At 39.3% G+C, this 10,587-nt stretch overlaps 1 long non-coding RNA gene across 1 annotated transcript in view; it reads right to left on the bottom strand.

Moving 5' to 3' along the window:
• Positions 1-10,173, bottom strand: part of LOC145717108 (uncharacterized) — a 37,640-nt gene extending 27,467 nt beyond the window's left edge. The window contains exon 1 of the long non-coding RNA XR_014140139.1: positions 10,010-10,173. This is a non-coding gene — a long non-coding RNA (uncharacterized LOC145717108). The remainder of the gene's footprint in view (positions 1-10,009) is intronic.
• Between the last annotated feature and the right edge of the window lie 414 nt (positions 10,174-10,587).

Consider the following 10,587-nt stretch of genomic DNA (forward strand, 5'->3'; position numbering starts at 1 on the left):
GAAGTCTTTATTACTTTCTTTCCCCCAGGGCCATCTTACATTCACAGAAAATGATTTGCTTTCCAAAGGTAGGAGAAAACAAAAAACATGGTATTATTCCAGTGACCAGTGTGCTTGCTGGACATTAAAAATTAAAGATCATTACACTCTGGCAGGTAAATATCAGGAGAATGTGGGTTATGTTCTAGGTCTGGCTGTGCCTCCACTTGAATAATACCAGCTAATCCCCAGATAAGAAAGACATCCATCAATGAGCATATAATTACATATGTAATAAATTCAGCATGTAGAAATTCATCTACATAAGGATTACATCACAGTAGCACTGATAGCCTTTATTCACGCAGCTCAAACAAATCCTCAGGGCCAAATGAGACTTGCTTTAACCTACTTACTATATATAGTCCTACCTCTTAGGAACATTTTTTAGGAAATGTGACCGCCCTAGGAGACCCAGGATGAGATCATCTCCATACATTTCCCATTTGTGGGATCTACTCTTTTTTATATTTTAGGGGATCTTTTGGCTGAGGCACCAAAAAAGAAAAATATTATTAACTCCTTCCTAAATTTCTCTCTGCTTCATCTAAGACTAAGCTTCTGCTTTATTCCTACCATTCAGTAAGGCTCCAAAAGATTCCTTAGCTCACTGATATACACTGCATGTATAGCTGGTGGCCTCTAGAGAATTTAGTATCATAGACAAAGTGTCTAACAAATTAATTAAGTTCTTAAAATATGGACTGTGGACACAGATTAGCCTCTTGCTCACTTTTTTTTTTTTTTCCTCCTTGGGGCCTATTTGTTGCCCAAAACAGAAAACTTTTCTCTGAATTTGTGGAGACACATTTTTCTTTATTTCAGGTTCTTACATAAGGAAGCCAATTGCATAGAGTAGGATGCTACATTGTAGATAATACCCTGGTTCTGAGTATGGGATTTGGACATGCAGTTGGGATATAAAAGCAGGACATGGTATGGATTGGGAAACATGTGGGCCTCATTCCTGACAGGGACTGCCATTCCGACCCAAGACAGATATGACACAAGCCCAAGGAGGTCATAGCAACACTTTGTTTAAGTCAAAAATGACTTTTTAAACTAACTCGTGAAGGGAAGCAACAAAATACCTCTTTCTGCCATTGGCCAACTTTTGCTTATCTACATGGGGAGAACAAATAGAGACTGCAGCAATTACTAAGATAATTCAGTTGCAGAACTTTGTAATCAAATATGCTTTTTTAAATATTCAAACATAGATAACAAAATAGATTCGTGGTTCCCAGAGGTGGGTATGGGGTGAGTGAAGGGGGTCAAAAGGTCTAAGCTTCCAGTTGTAAAACAAATGATGGGATGTAATATATAGGGTGGTGACTTTGGTTAGTAAAACTGCTGGGCATATTTGAAAGTCGCTAAGAGAGTAGATCTTAAAAGATATCAACACAAGGAAAAAAGTTTGTAACTACGTATAGTCATAGATATTAACCAGACTTGCTGTGCTGTTTATTTCACAGTATATGCAAATACTGAATTATATCATACACCTGAAATTAACATAGCATTATAAGTCAATTATATCTCAATTAAAAATAATAACAAATGAGTTTAAGACTTTTTTTTCCTGACCTTTTCTATTCAAATTAATTGTCCTCAAGTTTGAGTCAGGGCAGCACCATAATAAGAATAATATGGGGTACTTGTTAAAAATGCAGATTCTTGGCTCATGACACACCTATCCATCTGGGGACAGGTCCTAGGAATCCTGAAGCAAATTTAAGTTTGAGACTTGCTGATTTAGGGGAAGGTGTATGATTGTAAAGGTAGACAACGGAATTTGAATTTTTTATTAAATGATGATTTCCTCATTTGTACTTTCAATGAAATATTTTTGAAACCCCTACAACAAAGAGAATTGTTAAGTAATGGTATTGTTTCCACCTCAGATACAATCTTAAATAGCCACAAGTTGTGTCAGCACCAAAAATTGTTTTCCCAGTTTGAAATGACCTCACTAACTATGAACACATCAAATCAGTCTGCTTGTGTCTACTGAGCATGCACCCTATAGGAGGTGATACTAATGTGATTACCACTGTGGGATTTATAAAGAACATAAGATAATTTTAAAATCCCTTTATTATAATTCATTATTGCTTATACGGTGCTACCAATAATGCTAATAATGACATTAATAATGATACCTATTTGCCTATAGGATAATCATTTTCTATTTTTATCTTATTTAGTTCTTACAAACCCAGGAGGTAGATACTATCAACATCAACACTTAATGAAGAAATTAAATCTAAAGGCTTGTAACTAAACCTGTAAATGTCATATAACTGGTAATTCACAGAGCTGATATTTAAATCCAAGTAGGTCTGTCTCTGCGTTCCGCAATCTTAACCAGGGCATTATATTCTTTCCAGATAAATTTCCACTTTTGGGGTCCACACGAGACACATTAAGGCTCTATCCTTGGTTGAGGCAGTCTTAAGAACAGGAATCCTGGGGGTCAAATAATGAGTACCATAAGGAGTCTGAAGCCATGAGCTTTGGGACCTAGAACGAAGATTTGATAGTCATGAAGCCGAATCTATAGCTATGATTACATTGTAATCAATCAAGTTGAAAACTTGAGTTAAGGGCAAAATATGGAGCAAAAAATGAGAGCTGAAGTCAGGAGGATAAAAATAAAAATTAGAGAGGGGGAAGAGGTGAGAATGTGGTGGGAGCTCAGGGCTTAGATCAAAGACTGTGGTCTGTGAGCAACCATGGGAGAGAGAGTGTAGAGGAATAGCACTGGGCTAGACCATGTGGACCCCCAAAACTGGGTTTTAACTGGGCCCTTACTGATTCTCACTCTACTTGCTTGGGTGGGGAGAGGAAAAGAGTGGTATTTTGAAAAGCCTGATTATTATTTTTAAAGTCAAATTGTATCTTTCCTTCTCATTTAAAACCTTCCCTCTTTTAGGATGATCCACAAAGCATTGATGTCTGCAGTTTGGAGGGCTGTCTCCGTATAACTGGCATTACAAACAAGCCAGTTTGGAGCATCTTATTAAGTATGGCAAAAAGGTAGAGAATCCATTTTTCTGGAAAACAAAGCCCAGTTCAATCAGGCAGTGTTTAAATAGTGAAGGCAATTACCAAACTTACCATTGTTCACATTCCTAGCAAATGTGTTTGTTATTCAGGAGACTATCCAGAGATGAAAATTAAAGCAGCTTTGTGGCTTTTTTGAGGCAAATATGAAGCTGTTAGAAGTGATAGCTAACTTTATCGCATGGGGTCAGCTTCAGGAGCTTGGTTAAAGGAACACCTTAGATCACTGGTGAGCGTGAGCTAAGGTTGATCTTAAAAACAAACAAACAAATAAAAAAACAGAACACCTGAAATGAAGAGGGTAAAAATGAACTTTTCCTGGGGTGTCTAAATAGGGCAAAACAGATAAAAAAGGATGTAATATTATAATGGCACATATCCACATGCAGAAAAATAACGGTGTACGGAGCAAATACTCCACAGCCTTTCTAAATTACTTGCCACTTTTGTATAAAGATTTATGAATTTGTGTCTACCATCTTACATTCATATACAAACAGGTAGAAAATCCAGTAATAGACCAAAAAACAAAAACAACAATATTGAACCTAAAAAGGGGACTTTATCTACTTTGCTTTCTCCCCACTCCCTACTTCACCCCAACTGTTTTGCATCTAATTCCCTCTTGATTTAGATTTGTTTGACTCCAGAAAGCCTTCTGGACACTTTTAGCGTTGATAGGTTCTTTCCTCATTTGTAATTCATACAAATATGTATTTATGTTTGAGTTATACATCTGATATAATACATATATTATTATATATAAGTATCAGTTGGGCTTATCACCCACTAGACCACATTGGGGCAGGTGGCCCCCTGGGTTCCGTCAGTGAGTTTGGGTCTCTCTGTCCACTCTTACACTCTATAATACTCAGTTCAGACCATGGAACAGAGGAGTTGCTCCAGAAATATCTGATGAATACTGGAATGAAACCAGAATATCTCCCTCTTTTATCATCTGAAGAAAATGAGATAAGAAGTCAGGTGCTTTACCTGAAGACAGTAGGAAAGATGGTTAGGATGGTTAGAACAAATAAAGGAATGTCTGTACACATTTTTTAGAAAACAGTAAAAGGAAAACAACAAAAAAGCAAAGCTGTTGGTGCGATTAGCTCTCTCTCTCTCTTTTTTCTTTTTTAAGTATGCTCCACACCCAGCATGGAGCCCATCACGTGGCTGGAACTCACCACCCTGAGATCAAGACCTGAGTTGAGATCAAGAGTCGGACACCTAACCGACTGAGCCACCCGGGCGCCCCATCAATTAGCTTTCTTACACTTTTATTTCCCATGATATGAAACCAGTCAGCAGGCTCCATGGCATCCGCCGCCTCCAATTGATGCTGCCCACACACATTACCCTGGTTCTAGGAACAGTCTCAAGGGAGGCTCTCTCCTCGCTGAGCCAGCCATTCCTCAACAAGAAGGGACTGAGAGATATCGGACTGCTGACGTCTGGGACACACGTCCCCCTGCCATCCAGTGATGCTATTTTCCTCTCCTGGAGCCCTGGGGCTTAAAGATGTGCTCTACATTTCAGTCAGGTCGGTTTGAAATTATGTTTAAATATAACCACACTAATATCTAAAAATAGCATTCACCTAAGGCTGGACAATATTGGAACAAGTGAAAAGACAGAAACATGAAAGTCAAAAGCATATAATGTCAGGGTGCCGGGGGTGGCTCAGTCAGTTAAGCATCTGCCTTCGGCTCAGGCCATGATCCCAGGGGCCTGGGATCGAGCCCCGCTTCGGGCTCCTTGCTCATCAGGGAGTCTGCCTCTCCCTCTCCATCTGCCTGCCATTCCCCCTGCTTGTGCTCTCTCTCACTCTCAAATAAATAAAATCTTTTTCTTAAAAAAAAGAGCAAACATTAAATTATAGAAATGATAGCCCCACCTAGGCTACCCTGTTTGGCTGTGTCACTTGATCTAGGAATTTGCATTTGCATTTACCTGGCTTTAGCCGATGTCAGCTTTCTTCTCTCATTTCAGAATTTACCTCCAATGCATCGAATTGCTAGAAAACTTGGTCTCTCAGTTAGAAAAAAAGTAAACTAACGACTTTGTGGCAGTTGTTAAAACTGCCAACAGGGGCGCCTGGGTGGCTCAGTCAGTTGAGCATCGGTCTTCGGCTCGGGATCAAGCCCAAGTTTGGGCCCCCTACTCAGTGAGGAGCCTGCTTCTGCCTGCCACTCTGCCTACTTGTGCTCTTTCTCTATCTCTCTGTCAACTAAATAAATAAAATCTTTAAAAAAATAAAAATACTAAAAATAAAACTGTCCACAAATTTTTTGACACTCCTCTCATTGAGAATCAGGCCCCGTGATCCCTCTCCTTCACTCTGGCAGGCTGTGGTTGCCTCAACCAATGAAGCAGGGTTTCTCAAACTCACCACTGTTGGCACTTTGGACTGTAGATTCTTTGCTGTTGGGGGCTATCCTGTGCATTATAGAATATTTAGCAGCAATGCCTCGGGGCTTGAGGCATTAGATGCTTCTAGTCCGTCTCCCACCGTCCCCCAGTTGTACAAACTAAAAGTAGTTTCAAAACTTTCTGTGGGGAACAAAATTGTCCCTGGTTGAGAGCCACTGTGATAGAATACAGAGGATATGAAGTTACAGGACTTCTAAAGCTAGATCATAAAGGGCCACTTAGCATTCTGGTTCTCTTGGGACCCTTGTTCTGGGAGAAACCAATTGCTATGGAAATAGAACTACCCAGAAACTGCCATGCTTGGAGAGGTGATATTCTGGATGGACCATCCCAGCTGAACCCAGGTGATAGCTTCCCCTGAGTCGTAGCCATATTCTCAACCCATAAAACCTGCGTAATAATGAAATTGTTGTTTTACCCCACTAAGTTAAGGTGGTGCATTAATACAGCAATAGCGCTTGAAACAGAATTACCGGGAAATGAGAAGTGTATCTAGTTGACTGAAGAGACAGGTTTTACTTGCATTACATGTGTAGCTTATCAAATGAGGAGCAGATACACAAGTACACACAGGCATGAATTCTGCACACTCAGTTATCTGGGTGTGTACTTGTGGTATGCTGAGAAAATAAGAATTGGCATCTGAAACTTGTTCTAATGCTTTTTTTTTTGCTCTCAAGAGAAAATATTTTAAAGATGTAAGAGTTAAAGAAAACATCTGGTTTATGGGAAAATTATAAGAACATGCTCTTCCCTCCCCCACTTCCTACTACTCCCTCTGTGGAGCTTTAGCAGATTCTCAGACCTTAGCAACAAAATCAATAACAACAGGCTAACATAATTACACTGTAAGGGCAGATTGTGTCGGCTATTACTTTATTAAGAAAGAACAACATGTGTGAAAGAACAGCATCCTGCAAGGACGGAAGACTCGAGAGAATGCAGGAAAGAGGGCAAGGCAGTTCACAAATATGCTGAATTGAAGGAATTAGGATCACACCCTGAAATAGCAGGAAAACGAATGTTTGCTTTCTCTGGCTTATTATTTGCTTAGTGATACTTTACGTTTCTAAAAGATAAATGCCTTGGCTGTTGTTCTATCAGTCTCTCTGCTTTATTTAATTTTACAAAGAGGAATGCTCAGATGTTAAAATATTTGTTCTCTTTTCACTTACAATTTGTTTCATTTTCTGCTCAAAATGGAATGACCCTGCAAGGTAAGATTTGAAGCATAGAGATTACTTCGTGTTCATCTGGCACTGGTTCTGTGATAAGTTCTTGGCATATTTTCATTATTTTACAAAACACCCCAGGGAGGTGTTTTGAAATGAAATGACTTGTCCCCTTTCACCTTACTTGCAAAGGTCAAGATAAAATATTTAGAACCTCAAACCTTCCATACCAGCCCATTTTTCCCTTTAGTTTTTTTTCAAATGGAAGATAAAGAAGCCTTTCACGTTGGGAGGGGGCTGGTCATTTGCCTGTTCACCCTGAAACCCTCTTCCTGGCTTTCCCCTGCTTTACCTAGTACTGCGGGGGCTGCTCCTGCCACACCACCTTTCCCAGGCTCCTCTGCCACCTGCTTCCGCCGAAGCTCAGCCAACAGGAGACACTGGAGGGACTGAAGGGTGGGGGAGGGGAGAATCAGCCCTCCCTGCGTGGTTCCAGTCTCTCCAGGCAACTCTAGCCTTGGATGGATTTTCAAGCCAGCTGTGCTATAGCATCTCCTCCTATTGTCCTTCCAGCCCCAGGGCTGGTAGCAGCTGATATGTCCAATATTAAATTTCATCTGTTGCACAACATGACGTAGGTTGTGTTTTTTCCTCTCTGGATCCTCACTAATGCAGGGAGAATTTCGTTCCAAGTGAAGTCCAGCTTGACACCTAGATATTATATGGTATGTTTTCAGAGAACATAAAAAAAAAACAAGAAAACCTTTGTATTGGATCCTTAGAGTTTGTTGATTGACTTTACAGTTTAGGTTAGAATGCTTTTAGAGTAATATAATATAAAATTCTAGAGAAAGCCAAACTAATGTGCAGTGACAGAGAGCAGATTAGTGGCTGTCTTGACCCAGGGATGGGACAGATTAACTGCAAGGGGCATGCTGGGAACTTTTTCACATGATAGAGGCATTCCAAATCATGATTTTTGTGATGGCTACGTAGGTGTATATCTTTGTCAAAAGTCATTGAGCCATATACATAAAATGGAGCATTTTATTGTGTGTAAATTATACTGGGGTGAATAGCAACCAACATTACCAAAATCTTGTCTGCATCATTTATTTCTATGGTGTTTCTGTAATAATGATTCTCTCCTCCTTTCTCCATGTATTAATTTGAATACTATTGTGAGGAAGAACTCTCTCTTTTTCTGTATTTCCTTACTTATTTCATTATCTATCTATATCATTAGGGACTCATGGATGTTTGTTCATGGATTAAAATCCAGATTTGTGGGGCGCCTGGGTGGCTCAGTTGGTTAAGCGACTGCCTTCGGCTCAGGTCATGATCCTGGAGTCCCGGGATCGAGTCCCGCATCGGGCTCTCTGCTCGGCAGGGAGTCTGCTTCTCCCTCTGACCCTCCCCCTCTTATGCTCTCTCTCTCTCTCTCATTCTCTCTCTCAAATAAATAAATAAAATCTTTAAAAAAAAAAAATCCAGATTTGTTCCTAAAATTTTGTTGCTATCATTTTTCCAGTTTGAGCCATTAAGGCCTTCTTCAGGTGGACTCCTGTGTTCTTTTATCAAGACTCCCCCCAACTTTTTGAACATTTTCTTACTTTCTGGTCCCACATGATGTTCCTGATTCACTTTATTTTATTTATTTATTTATTTATTTATTTATTTATTTATTTATTTATTTTTCCTGGTTCACTTTATATTTATGATTCTCCAGCCTTAGAATTAATCCCTTCTCGAAGGAGCCTTGGTTCCTTTTATTTGAATGTAGTGTTTAGAGCCTGTATCTGTGTGTTAGGTAGTCTCATTGTTATTGGGCTGTCATTGCTCTGACCTTCAAGCAAACAGAGCTAGTCATTTTATGTATGTATACTAATCCATATGTACATACATATTTTGTCTCTATATAGACATTTATTAAAAATCATGAGTTAATACTAAAAAAAAAATATCATGAGTTAATACTGCTATCTCTATCTACCGTGGAGTTTATTTTAGGCCTCCCTTTTTCCTTATTTATAAATCCTTTTTCTAACATTAAGAAACCCTGGCTCTCATTATCTATGATCTATTCACTTTTTTCACTATAAACATAATTTCAAAACTGCTAGGCATTATCCTTATTTAAAAACAAAAGCAAAAAATTAGTTACTAACTAGATTATAATTTGTATGTATAGTAATTTTTGTCTTTAGCCTTAGAGTATCCAGTCAAGACACAGGTTTCCAGAGCTACTTTGGACAGTTCGTTTCTTCCCATGCCCTTAGGTGTGGGTACGTTATTTATTTGTAATAGAGTCAGGTTCATTTGTTAGTGTTTGTATTCCATTTTGAGTTACCCTAATGTCCTGATTGCTTTTAATTATTTAATTTGGGGGTATGTGAAGGATGCATGAAATATCACTGTGGTTTTAAGAATCAGAGTTAGATCAAAAGTAATATTCAAGGAAGTAGCACTCTTCCTTCAACCCTGTTACCCTAGTCCCTCATCTCTTTATTCGCAACATCTTCCCACAAACTCCTGTGGCTATCCATTTTCTTAGTCTCCAGTTTATCTTCCCAGAATTCCTTCTTCAGGAATGTAGCCAATAGAGAATCATTGTTAGACAAAGATATGGGTGTATGATCTTATATTCCTTTCTTACATAAAGTGTAACATACTGGGAGCATGGGTGACTCTGTCGGTTGAGCAGCTGCCTTTCCACTCGGGTCATGATCTCAGGGTCCTGGGATTGAGTCCCACATCGGGTTCCTTGCTCAGTGGGGAACCTGTTTCTCCCTCTGCCTGCCTCTCCCCCTGCTTGTGCTCTCTCTCTCTGACAAATAAATAAATAAAATTAAAAAAAAAATAAAGTGTAACATATTGTAGACAATTTTTGATGGCTTAGCGTTTTTTCACTTAAAGCTATGTCTTGGAAATCACTCCATATTATTTCAGAGATTTTCCTCATCTTTACATTTTCTACAGCTGCATAGTGCTCCCTTATGTTATTATTATGTTATCCCTGGTAATTCTTTACTGACCTTCTGCTGCTGTAAAACTTGTGTTGTTGGAGCTGGATATTTTTGGATTCCTATAAATATCCTTCAGCTTGGCACTAGGAGCGCAGTGAAGTTGCTTGGAAACAGTTTGATCTTTTAGAGTCTTACTTTCAAGTTTTGTTGGGCACTACTGAGCCAAGACCCATTGGTCATCTACTCCATGCCCCACGAACCAGGAGGGTTTCCACTCTGGCGAGTGGGAACTGGAACAGTTTCTAGACCTGTGTGAGTGCTGGGAATTATTACCTCTAATTCTTTCTGTGGCTCTTTCCCGGGTTCTGGCAGTTTACTGCCATTCATGCACTGAGCAGTATTCTGTTACATTCCCTGCAGAAATCCCGCATTCTCTCTGTGTATCTCTTCTCCAGTAGGCTGTCGGTTAATTCTGTCTGCCATGATCCTTCTGGATGCCTAAGTCCATCTCCTCAACTCAGGGAGTCCTTTTCCTGGGGACCGCTCCCCTGCCCCCCTTCACCACAGCCTGGAAACTGTCTCGTGACAATAAGATGAAGCAATTGGATGACTCATCTCATTTGTTTTCTGTCTCTCAGGAATCACTGGCCTTCTTTATCTGATGTCTAGTATCTTGAAAACTTTTGTTTCATGTATTTTGTCCTTTTTAAAAAAAAATTGTTTCAGGCAGAAGGGTACATCTGGTCCCTGTTATTCCATCTTGGCTAAAAGTGGGTGTCTCTGCTGTTGTAAACAAAATTGTTTTATTTTTCAATTTCAATTTCCCGTTGTTGTTCATTGTTAATATATAAAAATCCAATAGATTTTTGTGAGTTGTTTTTTTATTTTGCAGAATAGCTAAACTCATTAGT

Source organism: Leptonychotes weddellii, chromosome 1, assembly GCF_054177405.1.
Source record: "Leptonychotes weddellii isolate Sample4059 chromosome 1, ASM5417740v2, whole genome shotgun sequence".
NCBI classification, from domain to species: Eukaryota; Metazoa; Chordata; class Mammalia; order Carnivora; family Phocidae; genus Leptonychotes; species Leptonychotes weddellii.